This window comes from Ambystoma mexicanum, chromosome 1p (assembly GCF_040938575.1).
Source record: "Ambystoma mexicanum isolate Mex_15411 chromosome 1p, UKY_AmexF1_1, whole genome shotgun sequence".
Taxonomy (NCBI): domain Eukaryota; kingdom Metazoa; phylum Chordata; class Amphibia; order Caudata; family Ambystomatidae; genus Ambystoma; species Ambystoma mexicanum.
Window position 1 is genome coordinate 946,874,324 of NC_090921.1, and position 24,421 is coordinate 946,898,744.

At 46.8% G+C, this 24,421-nt stretch overlaps 1 protein-coding gene across 7 annotated transcripts in view; it reads right to left on the reverse strand.

The window, feature by feature from the left end:
• The window catches only part of NAE1 (NEDD8 activating enzyme E1 subunit 1), a 976,013-nt gene that overhangs the window by 365,684 nt on the left and 585,908 nt on the right, over positions 1–24,421 (reverse strand). The gene's annotated exons all lie outside the window — the stretch shown is intronic.

Sequence of the window (24,421 nt, forward strand, 5' to 3'; positions counted from 1 at the left end):
ACAAATCAAAGCGGATCTGGACAGATGGAAGGGTTTATGCACATCATGGTTTGGAAGGATTGCAATTATTAAAATGAATGTACTTCCCTGACTCTTATATTTGTTCCAGGCTATTCCGTTGGTAGTGCTGGTTGGAATGATGAGGGATATCCAAAACAGTCTCATGGGATATATATGGGGAGGGAAGAAACCAAAAATAGGGAGAAAGATACTATTTAGGAGTAAGACCAGGGGGGAAGAGTGGCATGTCCCAGTATAATACAATATTATCGGGCAGCACAGATGAGAACTATGGTTGAGTGGGGGAGAGCAAACAACGAGAAGCATTGGATACGCAGGGAGCGGGCAGTGGCAGGGATCCACTTGTGGAAGATCTCGGGGATGTGGGCAGGGGATAGGCCGGAGGGTGTTGGGGGGACTTGATAACGCACAATACAGTAAAAGTTTGGGACCAGCTCAATAAGAGATATGAAAAAACAAGAAGGGGCGAGGCGCGCACTCCAGTTCCTAGCAAAATATATTACCTGAAATAAAGGTTACTGGGTTCAATCCCAAAGTGTCCAGTACATTCACAGGGTTAAATCACAATTGCTACCAAATTGTTCACAGGGTTGATTTCCTTCTTGCACTGCTGTTCTCCTCCTAGCGCTTTCGTGTCGCCAACACTCTTCAGGGAGGCTGAGTTACCTTTCTGTTCAGGTGAATCCAATATAATTGTTGCTGCAGTCTCTAGGAATTGTGGTAGCTGTAGTGAAACCATTTTAACAATTCAGGTGACCAGGAAAAGACTCCCCTCCAAAAACACACATCTTACCCTTGATAGGGGATGTCTCCTTGGCCCTCACCGGAAAACCCAATTTGTGGTAACCCGGCTTTCCCACCGGGAAGAGTGTATGGTAGGTTCAAGCACTGGATAGATGAAGAGGTAAGGGGGTGGGGGAATTGTATGAGGTGACACAATAAAAGTAATTTGAAGGTAAGAGACTCTTAGACCTAATGGACGAGGACCTATTTGCGTATCGCCAATTACGGCACTGGGCTGGAGCATCCGAGATGAAGGAGGGGTCGACAAGGGAGCACACAGGGTGGGAAAAGTTAATGCTAACCTCGGTGGAGAATAAGGGTCTGATCTCTGCAATTTATACCCTCCTGCAGGAGGGAGAGAAGGAAGAGGAGATGGCACGGAGGGAAAAGTGGGGAAACGTGAGAGGGAAGGCATTTAGGGATAGTGAGGGGAATAGAGCATTGAAAGCTGGTTCGCCTCTCACGCGTCAGTGCAACAAAGGGAATTGCAGTATAAGGTGCTGCATCAGTGGCATTATACCCCAGAAAAGCTCCATCGGATTTATCCATTGATGCCAGCAGAGTGCTGGAGGGGGTGCGGGGAGGTAGGGACTATGGAACATGCTGCCAACGACTCAGGTACTTTTGGCAGGAGGTGAAAACAAAAGTACTAGAAATACGTGGCACCGACAGGGACAGAAGTTCTCCTGGGGATCAACTTACTGGGGAAGAAGGGGGGGGGCGGAAAGGCTATGGGCCAAGTTAATGCTAGCTGCCAAGCGATGCATAGCCAAACAATGGAAAATGAAGGAACCTCTGTTTATAGTACAGTGGTAGTAAGCCGCTTTGGATACGGTGGATGGTGGAAAAAGTGACGGCGATACTAAGAGGCTCCCTTGGAAAGTTTGGTTACCCTTTTTACATTATGCAGGTGAAGTCATGTTGCACCTGTTCATCCCGAGGAGACTGCAGGCACTGGGATTTTTGGAGGAGGAAAAGGAGGGTGGAGCAGCTTAGCAGGACTTGAGGAGGCTGTAGGAGGAGGAAAGGAACTGGTGGGGAGGAGTTATTGTTGATGTTATACCAAGTGAAATGTAAGTTTTGATTTAACGCACTGTAATGGAATAATTTGACAAAACCTGTATGATGGATTGTTTTGGTGTAAATCGATATGGATAAAGATGTGGTTATAAACATATTTTAAAAAAGAGTCGACTAGTCTGTCCGTCTTTCTATGTGTCTGCTTTAAAAACATGCAGAAGAGCGAAGAGCGAGAAGAATAAGGTGTGTAAAGTTGAAGTAGAGATAAAAAGTTATTGCCTATTTTAAGGTAATTGTCGGCGCTGACCAAAAAGTAGATTGTGGTTATTAAGAAGAACAAGTTACTTCTTACCTTGTAACGTTCTTTCGATGGGATGTTCCTCCGACGTATTCCTTATCTTAGATATCTCCTTCCAGCTTTGCTGGCCTCGGAAAATTTTTCTCTAGAGAGCGCTGCGCGTCGACGTCCGCTGAGTCGATGTCCCTCGACAGCCGCCGTATCGACGTCGACGTCATCCTGCGACGTATTCCTTATCTTAGATAGGCTCCCATAGCAGTATTCTGTTATTGGAGGTGGAAGTACTGACTTCATGCTTCCTTTTATTGATGAATAGAGTGCAATACTGCCCTTCCAAACCTAGTCTCTTGACTGGAGGAGGAATCCAAGTCGTAAAATCGTGTAAAGGTATGGACGGACGACCATGTGGCAGCCGCACATATGTCTTTAACCGGCACTCCTCTTTTGAGGGCCGATGAAGCTGCAATACCTCTGGTCGAATGAGCCCTAAGATTTTGAGGGGGCTCTTTTCCTGCCAGTTTATAACATTCCAAAACGGCTAGAATGATCCATCTGGAAATGGTCTGCTTAGCTATCGGTAACCCCAGCTTGTGACCTGCGTAGCCTACAAACAGCTGGTCTGCTTGTCTTATCCTAGCCAGTCTACTGATGTAAAAACTTAAAGCACTTCTTGGGTCCAGCCTGTGTAACCTCTCTTCCTCTTTCCCCGGAGGAGGATAGAAAGATGGCAGGGTAATCTTCTGAGTGATATGGAATTCAGAAACCACCTTTGGGAGGATATTAGGCTTCACTTGCAGGACAACTTTGTCTTTGTGAAAGATTGTATGAGGGGGTTTACAAGAAAGAGCTTGTAACTCGCTCACCCTTCTAGCAGATGTAAGTGCTATTAATAAAACAGTTTTAAGGGTAAGAAATCTTAACGAACAAGAATGGAGTGTTTCTAAAGGTGTGCCCATCAGGAAAGTTAGAACTAAGTTTAAATCCCATAGGGGAACCTGGAATGGTCTTGGGGGATAAACGTTAGTTAACCCCTTTAGAAACTGTATTACCAAGGGTAACTTGAAATAGGATGGTTCTTCCGCAGTGCGCTTAAAGATGGATAGCGCTTCGAGATAGCCCTTAATGGTGCCAACTTGAAGGCCTGAATTCGCCAAATAGAGTAGGAAGGACAAAACCATTGGTGTACCACATGAAAAGGGGTCGATATTCTTTTCTCTACACCAGCTGCAAAATCTGTTCCAACGGCAGCGGTATAAAGACTTTGTTGCTGGCCTTCTTGCCGAAAGCAACACCTCCATAACATCATCAGGGAGGTCCCAATCCTTGTACCTCAGCCTTTCAGAAGCCAAGCGTGAAGGTTGAGGGTTTTGATGTCTGGATGGAGAACCTGACCTCCCTTCTGTGAGAGTAGATTCTCTCTGAGTGGAAGTCGAATTGGAGGGCAGATGGACAAGTCTAGAAGGTCCGGGTACCAAGTTCTCCAGGCCCAATCCGGGGCAATTAGGATCATGGTTTTCCGGAATCTTCTCAACCTCCTGATCATTTGAGGAATGACAGGGACCGGTGGGAACGCGTACAGAAGCGGAAACTACCAGTCCACTATGAACGCGTCTCCCAGAGCTCCTCTCGGGGGAAATTCCCTTGAACAGAACAGATCGCACTTCCTGTTGACACTGGTGGTGAACAGATCCACCTGAGGGGTTCCCCAAAGGGGCGAAGATCTCTTGAAGGACTTCCTGAGCTAGTTCCCACTCGTGGGAGACTGTGCTCTGCCTGCTCAGAGCGTCCGCTGTCAAGTTCTTCGCTCCGGCTAGGTGAACTGCCGATAGAGAGATTCCTTCTTGGATTGCCCAAAAACAGAGCTGCATCGCCTCTCTGCACAGAGGTAGTGATCCTACGCCTCCTCTTTTGTTGACGTAATGCATGGCCACTGTGTTGTCCGTCATTATCAGGACATTCTTCCCTTGTACAGCTGGCAGGAACGCCTTCAGCGCAAGTCTGATGGCCCTCAGCTCTAACAGGTTGATATGTAGTCTGGACTCCGATGGAGACCAACGACCGCTGATGGTCAAGTCGTTGGCGTGGGCTCCCCACCCTGTGAGTGAGGCATCCGTGACTACTGTTATCTCCGGCCAGGGTTGCCAAAACTGTTCTCCTTTCAGAATGTTCTCCTGACAGGCCCACCACTGAAAGTCTCGAGCCACCCTGTCGGGAACCTGAAGAAGATCTGTCATTCTTCCTGAGAATTGTGACCACTGAGTCCTCAGTGCCCACTGGAGGGATCTCATTCTCAGGCGAGCCTCTGGCACTAGGAAAATGCAGGATGCCATGAGGCCTAGCAACCTCAAAAAGTCAAAGGCTGGGAGACGTTGGGCATTTTGGAACTTGGTAACCATCTGTAGAATATCTTGAGCCCTCACCTCTGGTGGCGAGGCTTTTCCCAGGGAAGTGTCCAGGATCGCTCCGATGAATTGGAGTCTCTGCGATGGTATCATTTGTGACTTCTTTAAATTGAGGGAGAAGCCCAGTCTGTGAAGGGAGTGGCAAACGTGATTTAGCTGGATCTGAGCTTGTTCCGAAGATACAGCCCTGATCAACCAATCGTCCAGTTAGGGGTAGACGTGAATCCCTTCCCTCCTTAGACTTGCAGCCACTACCGACATTAACTTGGTGAAGACCCTCGGGGCGGAGGTCAGCCCAAATGGCAGCACTCGAAATTGATAATGAGAGTTGCCAATTGCGAACCTCAGGCATTTCCTGTGTTTGAGATGGATAGGCACATGGAAAAAAGCGTCCTGAAGGTCCAGAGATACCAACCAGTCCTGGAACTGAAGGGCCTGAAGGATCTGAGAAAGAGTTACCATCTTGAATTTGTCTTTCCTGAGGAATTTGTTCAAGATGGGTCTCAGTCCTCCGTCTTTCTTTGGAATGAGAAAGTAAGGGGAGTACCAGCCCTTGTTCCTCTCCGCTACAGGTACCGGTTCTATGGCACCTTTCTCTAGCAGGTATAAAATTTCCTGCAAGAGGAGCGGATCTGGAGCTTTTTGAGAGCTGATCCCCGGTGGATGACTCTGAGGTATGCGTAGGAGAGGCAGGCAGTAACCTTGGGCAACTGTTTGCAATGCCCAAGCATCTGACGTGATAGCCTGCCATTCCGCCAGATGTTGAGTTAACCTGCTTCCTACAGGTGTCTTGTGAGGGAAGTCCTCAGAGTGGTTTTGGGGCGGCTGATGCAGATGCCGATGGTAAAGAGGCACCTGCTGTTGCTGTGGCTTTTGAATATCTACCCCGTCCACCTCGGGTAGTTCTTCTTTGTCCCCTTTGAGCCGGTCGTCCTCTACCTCTTCCGAATGCGGAGTAGAAGCGAAAGGACTTGCCCCTCGCAGAGGTTCCTGTGGGACGAAAAGGTGTCTGACTGATTGCAGCGCCTAGGGATTTTGCTGCTGCCTTTGATGTTTGCAGTTCTTCTAAACTGTCATCCGCCTTTTTCCCAAACAAAGAAGAGCCATCGAATGGCATGTTCAAGAGCCTGGCTTGCACATCTGGGGCAAAACCAGACTTTCTCAACCAAGCGAATCTCCTGGTTGTTGTACTTGCCGCCATTGCTCTGCTGATACTGTCAGCTGAATCAATGCCCATCTGGAGGGATTCGCACATAGCGTCTTTACCGTCCTGTATGATATTTAGGAATGCCTCCCTTTCTTCTCCCTCCGGGATGCAGTCAGCCGCTGTAGAAGCACACTCCCAAAGTGTATGGCTGAATCTAGCAAGGGTGCAAGTAGCATTAACAGATTTTAACGCCATGCTACATGCCGAAAAAAACTTTCTTTGCCATAGCATCATATTTCTTATCGTCCCTGTCCTGTGGGACAGTAGGGTAAGCAGTCTTGACGTCAGTAGAAGATGCTGCCTGTACCACCAGACTTTCTGGGGATGGGTGTTTTGACAAAAACTCCGGGTCTGCAGAAGATACCCTGTATTTAGTAGACAGTTTTTTATTTACTGCCGGGACGACATCTGGGGTTTCCCAGTTCGTCATGATTTTCCTCTGAAGAGCTTTATGAAAAGGCACTACAGGATCCTCCTGTGGACCTTTATCAAGAATATCCGTAAGGTCATCTTGTTGGAAAGCCTGTGAAGGTGTTGACCACCCCATAAATTCTGTGATCCTGGCCATTAAGGCTCTATAGGGGGTTTCAGCATGCTCCCCCGTGTCTGGTCTAGCGAACTCCACCTCAGGGGAAGTGTCTAACCCACTTGCCTCATGTAAGGAATCATGGAGATGCTTTAACCTGCGTTCTTCTGAGGATAACTCCTCTTGAACTGGGGTTGCAGGTCCCTGCAACTCAAATGTCTCTTCTTGGTCAGATAGTTCTCCCTCTTCCATAATTGAGGACATAGTTCTCAATTTTTCTGAACTCACAAAGGGTGTGAAACCCATCTCCAAGGCAGAGGGTGCCAAACTTGTTGTAATCGGCCTCGAAAACGTCGATGTCGTTGACGCCGAAGGCTTCGGGCGTGGCGTCGAAAACAAAGGCGGAGGCCTCGAGGTCCTCGATAAAATTGGGATTCTGCTCGAGGAATTCGACAATCTCGACGCCATCGAGGACCTGGGGATAGCCACTGGGTGCACCGCAACCGTGACTTTCCTTGGCGTCGACGCCAGTGTCGAAGATGGCGTCGAGTCGACACACCCGTGTGTTGAAGGTCCCTTCGACAACGGCGTCGAAGACACCGACCTTGGCGTCGACGGAACCTTCGTCAACGGCGTCGACGGAACCTTCGAAGAAGGTTTCAAGGTCATAGCTTTACTCGAGGGTTCGTGACGCGCTCGAGAAGCTTCCTTCGCCGGGTACTGCGACTCGCGGCGTTTTTGACCTTCGGGTCTTTCGACCAGAGCATCGCTCTCGGCAGTCTTCGAGGGGGTCGAGGCCGCTTTCTCGAAGACGCTCATCAAATTTTTGCGGAATTCCTCCCATTCAGCCCGGGAACTATGTTTCGTGGGGCAAGGGATTCTCTTAGGAGAAACAGAGGAAGAGGAGGACGGAGAAGGGGATCTTCGACGTCTCCTCTTCGAGTGCTTCGATCTCGAGGAGTGATGGGACCCACTCCGAGACCTGAAGCGCGAATGGTGACGAGGAGACAAATGTCTCGACTTCGTCGAGGAAGAAGAAGCTTTTGAAGTCTTACCTTTCTCCAGCTTCCCCCTACGCTCCTTCAGGGCCTTAGCTGTCATGGACATACAGTCCTCGCACTCCGAACAATGGTGTTCAGCTCCCAAACACCACAGACAAACTCTGTGAGGGTCAGTCAGCGACATCTTTTTCCCACAGTCTCGGCATTTTTTGAAGCCGGACCGAGGGGTCGTCGGTCCCGACGAGGAAGCCATCGAGTATGGATCGAATATCTCGAGGTAAATAGGATAAATTCTCTACGAAACTGAGCAACGATATTCCGAGGCACTGAGTAAGCGCGGAAAAAACGGAACTGAGCAACGGACGCTGCGCGCAGCCTTTATAGGCAGGATGATGTCGACGTCGATACGGCGGCTGTCGAGGGACATCGACTCGGCGGACGTCGACGCGCAGCGCCCTCTAGAGAAAAATTTTCCGAGGCCAGCAAAGCTGGAAGGAGATATCTAAGATAAGGAATACGTCAGAGGACACAATCCCTTTGAAACAGAGGTTTAGTAGTGGAGAGTGTTGGAGTGCGCTCATAGTTGTTTTTATAAACATATCGGTATAAACACTGGTAAGTATTGACAGTCAATTGAGACTCGTCACAATGGGAGATATTACTCCACTGATGCACTTGGAAAAATGTAACCAAAACATTTGCCTAAGCTCAAACAGTACAGTGTGGAGTGAGTAAAGAGCACAGCAGATCAGGGCCACCTTAAGCACTTTTGGGGCCCGGGGCATAAACACCTTTGGGGCCCCCCTCCACCAGACCAAGGGAATTAAGTTGCGCAATCCCGCCACTCCGCCCGCCGCTCATCGTAAATACAAACCATAGCTTAATATGCTGCTTGCAGAGATCAAAATAAGGCTGGCAAACTCCCTTTCAGTCTCCTTATCCTCGTCATTCTTACTGTAATCAGAATGTTAAAAAAGTAACTTGTCAGGGGCAACATTAGCAGTCAACAATGAGGGTACTTGTGTTCTAGCATAGGTACAGGAAACATTTATTCAACAGCAGGCACAAGGAAGGTATATCAGACGTAGAATAACTGCAGGGCACAGATCATATGAAAAAGATGGACATAATCCAGAAAACACAAACGACTGAGATTATCTGCCTCACAGAAACTTGAGCAAACGTGCTCAAGTATGGATACAGGCACCAAATGGGAAGCAAGGAGAAAGCTACACATGCCATAGCATAGAGAATGGATGACGATTTGAAGATTCCAGAATGGTGTCTGTATCCAAAAAGACAGATTAGAAGAGGGACATGGTGCAGTATCTATGCAGTATCCTAGTACAAGCGCAATATTTTACGGTAATTGACTTGAAAAATGTGTTTTTCTCAATCCCGTTGCACAAGGACTCGCAAGACTTGACTTCCTTTTTGTTCTGCCAGACTCGTCTGAAATATACTTGGTTGCCTCAAGGGTACTATGAGTCCCCGTCTATCTTTAATAGGGTCCTCCAGATGGACCTGGGCAATATTGTTTTGAAGAGCATTGTGATAGAGTACGTAGATGACATTCTGATTTGTAGCACTGCAGAAGATGAGTGCAGGCAAGACATGATAAAGTTAATGACTATCCTAGCAGACAAGGGTTACATGGTAGACAAAGAAAGGTTACAGTATTGTCAAGAAGAGGTGTTGTAAATAGGCCAGTTCATCTCACATGAGGGAAAGAGGGTCACAACTGAGAGAGCTGAGGCAATCAGGAAAACAACAAAACGCACATGGTACAGCAAATGCAGCACTTTTTGGGACTATGCAATTATGTTAGATCATGGGTGTTTGATTATAGTTTGTACACAAGACCAATTTTGCAAGCTTTAAAGTAAGCACAGGTAAACAATGAGAAAATAGAATGGTCTGAGGAAATGGAGGGAGGGTTTGAAGAAAGCAATTTGTACAACTCCCGTTTTAGGAATTCCCAATTATGCTGAGGAGTTATTTTTATTTTCACACATGAATGGGAAAGTTATGACAGCAGTACTTACACAGAGGACTAGACTAGATTATAAACCTTTGGCAAAATACAGTGGGATTCTGGATGCAGTTATGAAGGGGCACTTACCTTGCAAACAGTCGCTGGTGGCAGCCGCGTTTGCAATGGAGAGGCCTACCAGTATTGTAATGGGGTGTCCTATGATGCTCTTTGTGAGCATGCCTTTTTTGTCATTTCGGAGAAACCTAAGGGTACATTGACATCTCAGAGAGCTTCTGCATATGAGGGGATCATATCGAATCCAGCGATTAAAATAGTCGGATGTAAACTAGTGAACCCTGCCACGTTTGTAGCTGAGCTTGTGGCAGAGTGCGAGCATGTGCATGATTGCACAAACTACAAAGAGTTCTACCACATCCAGTGCATAAAGGAAAATGCACTAGCAGGGGGGAGATGCTCTTTATTGAAGGTTCTTCAAAAATTGACCAAACTAGTGGGGAAAGGCATTCTGGAGCAGCTGTGGCGAGACATCGAGCAAACGGCGAATTTGAGGTTTTAGCAAGTTTAAGACTACTGTCTCACTTTTCAGCACAAGCTGCAGAATTGGTGGTACTTATTGTCGCGCTCGGAAATCATGCAGGGCAGGAAGTGACGGTGTACAGTGACTCTGCCTATGTGACGTCAACTGTGCACGCAGGATTAGAACATTGGAAAAGGAGGGGCTAACTCGGAGCAGATGGCACTGCAGTGCAGCAGGCAGCGTTATTGGACAGGCTTATTAAGGCACTACAACTCCAAGTAGCTATAGCAATAGTTAAATGCACAGCACATGCCAAGCAAACTGACTATTTCGCGCGGGAACGAAGCCGCGGATGCAGAGGCCAAAAGGGTTGCATATTGGCCAGATGTTTCAAGGTTTGATACTCCAGATGTAAAGGAGAAAGTAGTCACGATTATGGTAGCAGATGAAGGGTTTAATCATTTACCATGAACACAGTTGATGGAAATTCAGGGCAATGCACCACAGGAAGGGCAAGAATTATGGAAACTAAGGGGGTGTTCTTTATCCCCCTCGGAAGCCTTATGGCGACAAAACAGCACTGGAAAGCTGGTGATGCCAGTAGCATTGTTAAAGGTAGCACTTGAACAGATGCACTACTCTGCACATGTAATTAGGGAAAGCCTACCGACCCTGTTCGCACACGTTGCATTTTATGTAGTAAATTGCATCGTATGCCGAAAGTTTACCACTGGGCATACACTGCGAACGATTAGAGGAGTGATTCCTCGACCGAATGGTCCTTTTCAGCATTTACATATAGACTATGTTGATATGCTCCAGGTATTTAATGGATATAGGTACATAATTGTGGTGGTGTGTCCCTTCTCCAGGTGGATCAAAGCAGGTCCTTGTACACACCTTGATGCCACTTGTGCAACAAGGTTTTTAGTACGTGAAGTCTTTCCAAGATGGGGAGTGTGTGAGGTGCTGAGATCCGGTAATGGGCCCCATTTTGTTAATGAAGTAAATTAGTCTAATATTAAATATTAAGCACAAGTTTTCTTCTTATCACCCGCTAGCGAATGGAATTTGTGTGATACTCAACGGTCTCCTTAAAGAGAGGATCACAAAGCTTAAACTGACACTGAAGAAGGGATGGCTTTGTTGCCTACCCCTAGCCTAATATGCAGTAAGGGATAAGCCTGGGACAGACCACAACCTCACACCCCATGAGTTAGTGACAGGGAGGCGAATGAGAACACCTTTGTCTCCTCCATCGAGGAGGATAAGTGATGCCCAGAAGACTGCAGAAATTTTAGGAAATTAGTAATGTGCTTATTTGACATGTATGACTGCAATATCTCTGTCATTTCAGAACAACTCAAACGCCAGGTGGGGTCGGTTTCAGAACACAGATGAAGACCATTCAGCAATCAGAATTTCTGTACTACTACCTGTACCTAGACTTTTTGTTGGAGACGCAATATTAATTTGGAACTTTACCAGAAAGTGGCACAAACCGCGATTTAGTGGACCTTACATAGTGGAGTATGTTACTCCCTCAGTAGTGAAAGTCCAAGGAAGACGTGCTTGGATCCATTTGAATGACGTGAAGCTATACATTGGTTAGACCGTCGCACCCCTAACGATCGATTCGGAAGCAAGACAAGGAGAAGAAGTTCAGCGCGTGCAGACCCGATCAATGACGAGAAAGAAGGACGCTAAGGTTGCTGATTAAATAAATGCATGTGTACATTTGGACTGTAGCTCACCCCGGACACTCTTTGTAACTGCGCCTCGATGCCCCCGGGCTGTCAGCGTGCTTTATAAATGCAAAATATTAAACAAATAAAAAATAAATAAATATTATAGCAGGAGTGCAAACTCAGTTCTTGAGCCACAGAAATGTTTGAGAAATTAACTTTAGAAAAGTGTTGACATGTTGTGGATATGTTGGCAACATTTGATAAGAGATTGGAAGTGTGAACAATACGCGGATTCTTTTCCTACAACGCAATTGTTTGGTTGAATTTATGGTTTTGACAAATGACGATGCCAATAGGATCCTTCTCGCTGTTTTCATATGTATTCTTAGAGCTTATCCTGCTCTTGTTGGGGGTAGTGTCAACATACCTACTTTTCGGCATGATTCTAAAAATGAGCATTGAGCAAACCCAACGAAGTTCAAAATGGCATAAATGGCTGGGATTAACATGTTGGTTCGCGTGTGCCACCATACTTTGTGTCTTTCTGTTTCTCTTGGTTAGCCTTTCTTATTATCTTGATGATCCTGTTGAGATAGAGACTGCTATGAGTCTTCCCACTACAGTAACCCACTTAGAATTGTCTGTTACTGAAAGGCCAAGACCTTTCGTGATTTCCCCCCCCCCCGACTCTGACCTCGCTTTACATGGAGATTTTACCGTTATAACTATCCGGGGGTATAGATTCCCTCAAACAGCATTGCTTGTCCCAGCTTGGGATTCAAATGTGGTCGTGACTTTTTTGATGGTGGCTCCTATTGAGCCTTGCATTCTGTCTTTTAGGCTCCTTACACCAAAGACTGGCTTCTTAGTGGCGATCATGTCTGCAAAACGTGTTAGTGAGCTTTTTCTGGACATATCCATCCCATCCCATCCCATCCTCATCACCGATCACCTCCCCAGGGATTGTTTCATTTGTTTGCCAAGTGTAATGTTGTGTTTTTGAATATGTTTTTACTTCGATGTCCGCAGACTACAGGCGCAGTTTGCGACTCCAACATGGTGTCCGTTTAACATTTTTTGACACACCTCACATTTTCAATTCACCAATCAATGGGTGCCTACAATGTATGCAAACGTTATGCGGTTCGCTGATTGGCTGAGAGGCATCCATGGACACTGAACCAGGAAGTAAGTCCGCAGACCAGACGGAGATATCACTTACTTGTTTGACTTACATTTTGTGCATTTTTAAAAAAAATCTACTGGACGGATTAACACCTAATTTGCAAAAGCACGCTTTTGGGACCAAGCCGTTGGTCCTCACGCAAGTTTCTTCATTGAAAATCCACCCATCGGTTTGGGCTGTAGCTGTATGAAAAGAACCAACCGCGCATGTAAATCGAGCAGAGATCAGGAAAGCTGGTGGAAGACTATATGGCAAAAGCATCCCCTACTGTATTGTTGCCACCAAACAAGTCGACTGGTGTTGGCAACTTAGATAGGGTAGAGTTGGGGAAAAGTAGATTGGCCCTGGAAAGTGCAGTGGGTGCAGAGCCAATCCATCTGAGTAGTCTGCCCTTGCACAAATTAGGTCAGGCAAAAGCCGGCTCTAGAGAGCCCTCAAAGAGTGATGAAGTGAACGCCTCCCAGGTATGTGGGCTGGCTAGTCAATCTCAAGGAGTGTCGGCTCAGATGGCCAATTCTGGTGATCTATCCCAAATATCGGGGCTGATCATTGCCATAATTGAGAGTGCCCTGAAAAGGATGCAGGGATCTAATCCCAATGGAGATGAGATGTCCCCACAGGTTAGAGGTAATCAGTCCAAGGGTACATCATATATCCCACCTCCGAGAAGTAGCCATGCATCGTTCCCCCTAGTTTTTTCATGCAGAAGACCACCTTGCACACACTATGATCTTAATAGGTGAGCGGTGATGGCAACCTTCTTGAAAATTCCTACTACAGGATGTGGTTTCCTCAGACATGTCATTAGTGGAATTTCCCGTCAAAAGTGATCTAAACTCAGTGATATTGTGGTTTAATTCTAGAGTGGTCCAAAACGTAATCTGGCAGGCCAAGGATCAGTTGTTTGGCTTGGGATTTGTTCTTGAGCCGCTATTGAATAGTATACCAAAGCAGCCCCACACAATTTCGTATAGGTGGGGTTTGAGGAGAGGGAATGATGGTAACCCAAAAGATATGGCCCAGTGCGTCGATGCCAACTCCTGGTAGGAGGTCCAGTGCACCGGGTCAGAAGTAATGTGAGGGAGGGGGAGATGGTAGACTGGATCTCTATGGTAAGCTGGAATACGAGGAGCTTCACCCACCTCCTAAATAATGATCTCAACGAACTGAGTAAATATGATATTGTATTTTTGCAGGAGACATGGCTCACTGATGGCCCAATCTGGAACGATCATGAACTACACTTAAACCCTGCCGTTAAACCTGTGGTAGGTCGCCTGATGTCAGGGCTTGTGATAGCTGTAAAAATGGGTAGAGGCTGGAGTTCAGAGCTCTGGGCAACCCCAAATAGTTATATGTTATTGGAAAAATTAATGGCTGGAACAGAGGTTTTATGACCTATTAAACATCTACTGGAACCCTATTGCTATGTCAGATGACTCTTTCTTTAAGGATCTAAATAATACTCTAGATCTAGTGATCTTGGATCCGAGGATAAGTGGGATTGTAGTGGCAGGTGATTTAAATTTAAATTGTCTGACTGAGGCGGGATGTAAAAACAAAAATAGATGGAAAAGATGGGACTCTCTTGTAAAAGCTGGAGGTCTGATTATGCTCAATGTAGCCTTTGGATCTGATATTCCCCCTGCACCGACATGGCAAAACGGTGATAGCATGTCGGTCATTGATTACATTTATGTAAATGTGGATCTCTGGCCTGCGGTAATGAACTTTTGTGTGTTAAAAACAGAAGCAGCGATCATAATAAACTAGAAGCCCAAAGGAGGTGTGACCCAATGGTTGGTAATAATGATTTTAAGTATATGAAAGCAACTTGTGCAGTGTATGCAGATGGAAAAAAATTATGATGGTCAGAGAAGGAGGTAATCAATCTTAATCAATCATTAGAAAGAGGCCTTATGGATTATACCCAGTTGGTAAGGAACGCCTTGTTGAGAAGAAATGATCATACGGAACGGTCAGACCTAATACAGGTGTGCCGTAAACAAGGTAGTCAGAGAAAACATCCTTCTTTACATCTCCATATGTTCAATAAAGAGTTAAGGGAAAAGAAAGCGAGACTACGCTCCGACCTGAGAGCGGTTCAAAATGCACCTCTGATAAGTAGGAAGACCCAGGCCACCAGATTGAAAACAGTTTACAGAAATTGGGTTAGAGGTGTAGGGGAGGACTGGTCCAAGAGACCCCCCTCGCCTACATCTTCTCCCCAGGTGAGGGCTATGGCTCATTGGGCGTCCCCTCATGCCACCCGGGCCCAGGTGGTGGAGGGTTCACCTGCTGAAGACATTGCCCACACGTATTGATTGCCCACACGTATTGAATTTAGCTAGGCCCAGAAACCATTTTGTCTATCAAAGATGGTGTGAGCTCAGCGCACTGTAGCGCGGCCCCCACCCTCGGAGAGTTTCAATTATCCCTGTCGCCGCAGCACCCTGGCAGATCCGCTGTGAGCGCGTTCCCACGAACCAGACGGACATGAGCTAGCATAAAAAACTAACACTGTAACATTTCGCCTTCCACAATGTATTACTGCTCCCAGCATGACCCAGTCAGCGAGGCCTGGGCGATGGGGAGAACTGTAGAATGGCCGCCCAAGGAAAGCAGAAAAATACCCAAGTATGAATGCCAAAAACTACTGGTAATACGCGACCCCTCTCCACAAAACTACTGCTACTAAAGAAACCTGTAAAATTGTGTAATGATTGTGGAAACGCATGCTTACATGACACCAGCAATATAAGGACCCACACCCCGCGGTCCCGTGCCATAACTGAACTAATGCTGCTAGAATGCAGGGGAGAATGAATGCAACTATACATAAGGCTCGTGTGAAAGACGCGTGCAAATGCGCCCGTCATGTGTATATGTCTAAGCCCTTATATGTCATTACCGCCACGCACGGTGGCGGGTCTCGATCTTTATGCTCCCCGAACTACACTACTACCTCATGTAACGCAAATGTGTATGTATATAACTAAATGCTGTAGTTGTTAACATGTAATGTACTAGTAAGGTACTTAGACTGGCTATATTCGAGAGACATGTAGTTAAGTTGAAATGTATGCTTTCAAGTGATCCAAAAGACTATTATGAGAATGTTCAAATGTGTATAATATTCTCACCTAAAAGTCGGCAACACACGAGAAAAATACCTTTGTGAATATGTACAAGGCCATTTCCCCTCCCACCCTGCGAGGTCTGCCAAACCAGAGAGCTGAGGCCTGCGCTGCGCTGCCCCACCTCCCCCAACTAGGCTGGAGCCGCTTCAAAGATTTGTAGTCCCCTCTGCAGCACCCAAGGCCACGGCCTGCCACCTGCATTATTTACAACCCAGCAGTAAACCTCCGCTTGAATACACAGATCCAAAGGCGCCCCCTCGTAAACCCCACAACCCACCGGATCACCTTAGACTTATGACCCTGTGCAATGAAGACACTCAATACTGTGGTAACATACAGCGGCCCATTCATAATCACTTCTAACGAGACAGAAAGACATGTACCGCCCGTCCCATGCACAGAGACTTAGCCCCACGACCTATGGTACCGGTCAAACAGGACACTGGTAACCATGCACTGATGAATCACCATCAAACCCCTCACAAGGTGCATTCCTCCTGTGTTGCATTAACCTGTAGAATAACCTATTGATAGATTTACTAAAAGAAGATAACACTGCAATGACTGAATGACTGCGGTGTGCATGGCATAGGGCAAATAAGTCAGGAAAAGACATTCATCTCTGACACCGGCCACACTGGCACAACAACACCACCCGGATGAACTCGGCTGCCATGCCAGGCCCAGCCCAACCCACGAGGCTGACCAGTGACGTCCTCCAGCCAAGGCCAACCACATCGCAGCAGCACCTATAGCTAGTCATCGCCACCCAATCCCATTGAACTTGTGCCCCTTATAGTATGTAGGTCCTGATGACGTGTTTTGTAAATATATACGCCTGTCTTTGCTATTGTCAGGCATAGCGCTCTCGGAGTTTGCAGAGTTCTTTGCATGCCCTATTCTGATTGATAAACTCCCATTTACGCTCACCCGCACTCTGTCTTGGCCTTATTCCCATCCTGGTAGAGTCCTTCATTGTCTCTCATTGCGGGGAGGATCGTGCTGGTTGGGGACGCTTGCCTTCAGTGGTGACCCCGAAAGCGTGATTTTTATTATTATTTCCTAAACTTATAGCTACCGTCCCCTTTTGGCACGAGAATCTCCGGTCAAAAAGGGATACGCACGGTGGGCCGGCTCCAGAAGGCTGCCCGCCAACGGCGACCGGTACGCTTAGAAGTGCACACTCAACAGACAGAGGGTACGGGATCCCGGTTGAAAAATCCCCTTTGAGTACCGCTCGCCGGAGCCGGGGCTGACTGTTGAGCGGACGGCGACACTGCCTGGACGGACCCAGTTTCGGAGACTATCGGTTCAAGACGGGCAGGTGAGTATTGAGTGCGAGCGATCCTAAAGGGAGGGGAGGAGGAAATTTAGGACAGAGAACGAGGAGGGGTAGACAAAAGAGGGGGGCGCGCAGGTCCACTAAGGGCTACCTTAGACTTTCTTTACTCTTTTCTTTGCATATGGCCATTAGGATTACGAAGTGAATTAGAGATAAAAGTGACGGGAACCTAGCACCGAAAGGGGGTGGAAGGCGGCGCCGCGTAGTGCTATCTTGACTAGTACTGGGAATATATGAAGAAGTGGACAATAAGTTAAAAGTGTCTGGCAAAGGGGGACACAGAGAATATATTAGTGACTGCTACTCTTTTCTATTCTTTTCTTCAGGGTTGGGGGTAAGAACAAAAGTGAGATTAGTTTGAAACCACAGAGATAAAATAAGAGACAGGGAATCCCACTGTAAGAGTGAGGATCAAATCTATAAATATATATATATATGTGCATACACATATCTGAATAAGACGACAGGGACAGCCGACCAGGGAGGAAAGGGAGGGCAAAGTGAGTTGTGAATAGAGTGTTACAGAGAGGTGTGCGCACCTCGTATGTGTTGAGAAATAATGTGGTGTTGTGGGTGTGTAAAGTTGTCGTAAATGTATAACCAGTGAGTGGTCATGGTAAGTGTGGCCGGACAAAGCTTCGTGGAGATAAAAATAATAAGGAAGTGAGTGTGTACCTTTTCTGATTTCTGGGTTAGTATTGTCGATATCACCGATGGTTTGCTTTTGTATGTGCCCCCCCCAAAAGAAAATAGAATAGAGACTGTGCACGGTCATTCTCATTGTGTGCGGGAAGGGGGAGGAATACAAGAAGCGCCCACTATCAAATAACACATAGAATACGAGGACTCCGTTAGTGATACGGTCACATTGTAATTTTGGGATACACAGGGACACACAGGTACCAGGAGAGCCCAAAGTATGGGGGCGGAAACACCCTTATCACATATTTGCAAGAACCTACCGGGGTACGCCAAGCGAATTAAAAAATATCATGACCAATGGGTCACAGAGTTAAAGGGAGAGGGGTTGCCCCAGATATGGCCCGAGGGGGGGTCGTTTGATAAAGGTGTCCTAGATATGGTAGCCACATGCATTTGTTTGAAATACAAGGGGAAGCAGTTGCATAATAGGAGAGAAATATTAGATCTATGGAGGTTATTTGAAGAGGTACCACCACCTAAAGCACTGGAAGTAAATCCTAACCTACCATCCACCACTGACAATCCACTAATGATACAGAAAGATGCTAAAGAATTGCCAAATGTAGAGCCATCAATAGAGGTAATAAGCTTATACCCGATATTGAACAAGCCTGTGCCCGCAGAAGGGTACAGTGACCCCACGTATGTACCTCCTCCGACAACTACCACACCATACCGGGCAACAGCACCCCCGCCATACGAAAGTACCGGGGAGTGAGCCCAGACAAGTACACAAAGAGTGGACATAGAAAAGCTAACAGATGATTTACAATCAAGACTCTCGATAGCGAAAAATGAGCTCTCAAGGATAAAAGACACATGTGAACAAACAGCACTTAATGCAGCAAGATCAGGGCGCACATCCAGAGCGCCCAGCGAGAATAGAACACTTGAAGACGGGTGGAAAAAAGGTGAGATACTGTTCAGAATTGAGGAGGAACCAACACGAATAATAGAAGTAGGGACAAGAGAGGGAGGTATTGCTAATGGAGAAAAGCCTATAGGGGACAGAGAGGAACTGCTATGCGATATAAGGGACGATTTAGAAGAAAGCGACATGTTGAGCATGGCAATGGGAGGGGGAAGTGAAGGAGTGGACGGTGCATGCTCAATAAGAACACTGGATGATGAGTGGACAGGGCGATTAAGGAACAGGGTGGGAACAATGGCCTCATTGGGAACAACAGGAGTAAAGACGGGAACAGATACAGCGGTGAAAGGAAAATTACAGCTCCCGCTGATACATAGGGGAGGAGGGAGGCCGAATTACATTCCATGGGCTCAGATGGACAAGGCTAATTTATTAAAGTTATTGCCCCCGTTGTCGGGAGGGGCGAGCAAGTGGATATATGCCTTTGAGAAACACACTGCCGGGGTACCCCTAGCAATAGGAGATGTGAAGAGCTTGCTTGTATCAGCAGTGGGGGATCAGGCTGATAGAGTGTGGGTCAAGGCCGGTTTCCCGGGAGTAACATTAGACTGCGACCGCCATGACGGGGCCTCCTTTAACACAGTGCGTGCAAGGGTGTGGGATGCCTTGCGGGAAACGTTTCCAGACACACCTGACCTACAGTCAGTAATGCAGTGTACAATGAATGACGGGGAAGATGCTATGGACTACATTTTACGGGTCCAAGAGATGTGGAGAGCGGAAACGGGCACGCCATGGATTCAATCGACATCCTTATTTTATTTCATTATAAAAAGGGGACTCCCAAAAGAGGTGCAAAAAGCGCTCGACAAGATAGCAGGTATTGAAGCGAAGGGATGGCCAGAAATTCAAAGCATAATAGTACATCACTGTAAAAGGATTAAAGAAAGGGAGAAAGAGGTGGCGCAGAAAAGATTGGCAGATGAAGCGAAACTAGTGCAGACAAGGTTGGTGAAGGTCGCAGCAGCAGTGGCCGCGCTCCCACACAGCAGGGAGGGAGATGAAGAGGAGGAGGGGCTGATAGCAATACAAGGAAGGATGGCAACTAACTGGGCTGGAGCAGGGCAGCGGCAGTGGAACGAGCAGGAGCAAGGCGGAGGACCGCAGTGGCAAGAGTGGACCCCTCGAGGGGGACGAGGTGGGTACAGGGGCCGAAGAGGAGGTGGACCGGGGTACGGGGGGATGGGGGGAAACGGATGGCAGGGACCTAGAGGTGCGCAAGGGAGCTGTTGGAACTGTGGAAGATGGGGACATTACTCTAGGGAATGCAGAAGTAGACCCAACAACGGGTTCCAAGAGGCAGAACAGTATGGCCACCCCCATCCGGGGAGCCCATATGGTCTCCCAATGGGACAACAACAAAGAAACCCAGGCCAGGGGCACAACGACCAACAACAGGGACATCAGTATAGAACACAGAACCACCCACAAAACAATGACAATATGCAGTACACGCAAGGTAACCCTTTTGCGATAACAGCAAACGGGGCCCCCGCACCAGCCCCCTACAGTGGCGTGTCAGTGGTTTCAGGGAGTGTTTTTAATCAAGGGGGGGACATGAGACACCCCGCATAGGACAGCCCACAGAGAACACTTGCGTGTCCAGTTCTATCTACCACCTACAATGCAACAGAGGAACCATTGGTAGGGGCTCAGATAGGAGACAAGCAGTTCATATTCATGGTGGATTCGGGAGCGGAGAAATCATGTATTAGAGATGGCCGGTTCCCGTTATCTAACCGGAAGTTAGAGACGCAGGGGTTCTCTGGGGCTGTAATTGAAGTTCCTTACACAGAAGCATTGGATGTAACAGTGGGGGGCAAAACGGTAAAAACACCCTTACTGTATTATGAACACTCACCAATAAATTTACTAGGGAGGGATCTCCTGAGCAAACTCAACATGACCATATCGTTCACTGAGAGAGGTATAGTGTGTTCAACACCCGGAATATGCCCACTACGCGTAATGTTGGTAGTACAGGCGCACACAACCACACAGGAGATACGAGGTTTGCCGGCAAACGAGGAAATGTTCATTGAAGGACTAAAGACACTGGCCCTCATAGTTCCAGAGTTGAGAAGGATGGATTGGAGGATTCCAGCAGAGTTCCTCTTCCGCCCAATAGTGTGCCCTGACACAGCACCAGGATCAGTGGTATCATTAGATTTGCATGCTGTACAGATATCAGTAAAAAGAATTTCTGTGATTGGGATAGATATGGAAGGATGTGAGTGGCGTACAGTATTGTGTACAAATGCCAATATAGCCCTAAGAGACTTAACAAATGAGGATCTCTTCTCAGATGCAGAGGGGGATGGTGAAATAGTAATGGAAATTGCAATGCCCTGTGACATTTTGATTCAGGCCAGGGAAATCCCCGTCCAACTGATGGCAGTGGTAGGAGCACCGCCGTCATTCTTTGATGATGACATGAGGCTCGTACCAAATAAGTTGTGGACAACAGGCCCCCATGATGTAGGGCTGTTGCATGGAGTACAACCTGTGATAATTAAACTAAAACAGGGAGCAATTCTACCCCGAGTGAAACAGTATCCATTGTCCCGTGAGGCTGAAGAAGGGATAAAAGAGACAATAAACGCACTACTAGCACAAGGGATCATAGTGCCTTCAAATTCACCTTGTAACACATGCATTTACCCAATCAAGAAAGCAAAAGGAGGGTCTTGGAGGATGATACAAGATTTACGCCCCTTAAATGATGTGATTCAGAAAGAGTTCCCCTTGGTCCCGAACCCTGCATCAATACTATGTAGCATCCCAAAACAGGCATCACATTTCACGGTGGTTGACTTGAAAAACGCATTTTTCTCCATCCCCCTGGCTGAAGAAAGCAGATACTTGACAGCATTCACACTCGGGGGGAAAGAGATATGAACATTGCAGATTACCACAGGGATACTGCGAGAGCCCAAGCATATTCAACCGCATATTACATGAAGACCTAGGGAACCTAACAGTTGAGAGTACCATAATTCAATACGTAGACGATTTACTCGTCTGTGCACAAGACGAAGAAAGATGCAGAAAAGATTCAATAATACTCCTGACTCTATTGGCCAATAAGGGGTACAAAGTGGACAAGGGAAAGCTACAGTACTGTCTGACAGAGGTTCTATACCTAGGACAGTTAATATCAAAAGATGGGAAAAGAATAATCCCCGACAGGGTAGAAGCAATAAGATCAGTAGGAGAACCCACAACAGTAAAAGACATGCAAAAATTCCTGGGGATGTGCAACTACTGCCGAGCATGGATATTAGATTATGCGGCATACACCAGACCCCTACTACAAGCACTCAAGGAGGCCCAACAGGAGAACAAAAAACTAGAATGGACAAAGGAGATGAGCGCCTCTTTTAAAAAACATTAAAAGATTTAATTTCAAGCGCTCCAGTACTCGCAAATCCTGATTATGGACAGGAATTTTACCTGTTCTCACACTGCAAGGGAACACTAATGACAGCTGTATTGACACAGAAGACATCCTTAGGTCACAAGCCTTTGGCTTACTATAGTGGCACTTTAGATGCTGTGATGCAAGGACATTTTGCGTGCGAACAATCACTCGCTGCAGCCGCGTTCGCAATTGAGAAAAGTGCCACAATAGTAATGGGATGCCCCGTGACATTGTTTGTGGAACATTCTCTGTTTGCAATACTTGAAAGGTCAAAAAGCACACTGACAACACAGCGGGCAACCGCGTATGAGATAATATTGTCCAGCGCCAATATCCATGTGGTGAGATGCAAGACAGTAAACCCAGCAACCTTCATTACAGAAGCATGCACCCTAGAGGACATGCAGGAACACGATTGTGCAACGCACAGAGGAGAAAGAGGGGAGGACACAGTGGTGTGTGAGAATGCTCTGAGTGAAGGGGAAGTGTACTTCGTAGACGGGTCAGCATCAATTGACACGGACACGGGAGAAAAACATGTGGGGATGGCAGTGGTAAGATTAGAAGACGGTGAGTATGAGACACTAACGCAATACACCCTCCCATCACATTAGTCTGCACAGGCAGCAGAACTGATTGCACTCATAGAAGCACATATCGATTACGCGGACATGGGGGAAAGATGTAATGGGGCACGTTACATGATTGTGGTTGTATGCCCATTTTCAAGGTGGGTAGAAGCAGGCCCATGTGCACGCCCTGATGCTAAAAGCGCTGCAAAGTTCTTAGTGAGGGAAGTGTTCCCGCGCTGGGGAATTTGTGACGTGATTCGCTCGGACAACGGCACTCACTTTGTAAATGAGCTCTTCAAAGAAGTAACTACATTGTTGGGGATAAAGCATAAAATTGTGCTCGATTTATCATCCGCAAAGTAATGGCGTAGTGGAAAAGATGAACGGACTGTTAAAAGGGAGGTTATCAAAACTATGTTTTTCATTGAAAAAGAACTGGATTTACTGTTTGCCCCTTGCGCTATTTGAGCTGAGAAATCAGCCAAGCAAAGACCACCATTTGTCCCCGCACGAAATAGTGACTGGGAGACGAATGCACACAGCACGCTCCCCACTGCGCGAACACTCAGATGCACACAGAAGCGCCGCGATATTGGGAGATGAGTTCACAGATTATTTGAAGAAATTGACAAGGGCAGCGCGCGCAATATCAAAGCAGCTCTCTCCACCATTCACGCGAGAGGAAGGAAACACAACAGGATCGGTTCCTGAACCTGAACCACAGCTACAGCTGATGCCGGGTGAATTCATTTATGTCAGGAGTTTTGTGCGTCGGTGGAATGCACCACGATTCCATGGCCCATACGAAGTAGTGTCTTGCACGCCCACAGCAGTTAAAGTAAAGGGCCTGAAGTACTGGGTGCATTTGACCGACGTACGAAGGGCATATAGTAATGTACAGGAAGAGGTGGATGAGGAGGCACAGACAACCGCAAACAGCACAACTGAGCAGAATGTGTGAATACGAACTTATGTGTGTGTGACGGTAATACAGATGAAAAAAAGTATGTCTGGCAAATATAATTGCATTTTTTATGTTAAAAAAAAAAAAAGAAAAGGGAGGTGTGTTTGACTAACAATAGTGCTGTTAGTCACTTATAAATATATATATGTGATAATATGATAAAATTGTGGAATATTTTTACCCCTGTCTGAATACCCTTCCCTGCAACCCTACCTGCTTCCATTCCCCGTCAATATATAATTGGCACTGGTAGTGCCAACAAAATGTTTACATTCATGCACTTAATGCACTTTTATATCTCGAACAGGAACTACCATGGCATCTAACGGGCAGCCTGCAACGGATAGCTTTACTAGAATTAGAGAGTGGTTAACTGAGAAATGCAGATATTCGTATGATTGTGGAATATCATTGTGTATTACATTGTTTTTTACACTAATGTTTGGCCTAGTTACATACTGGTTCATAGCGTTCATCAGTATCGAGACGAACGAGGGGGGAGGGACTAACAGCACTATTGTAAATAATGCAACTGCAAGTATAAATGCTAAGGAAGGTGATTTTTTGGTATGGGACGGAACTAAACTTGTATGGGGTTATTATACTAGACCATCCAATGCTGTCATCTCACAAAATGGAGGGCCACGGGGTGAAATGCAAAATAACACAGTGTCCCCGCCAAAGATATCTAATTACAATGCTCA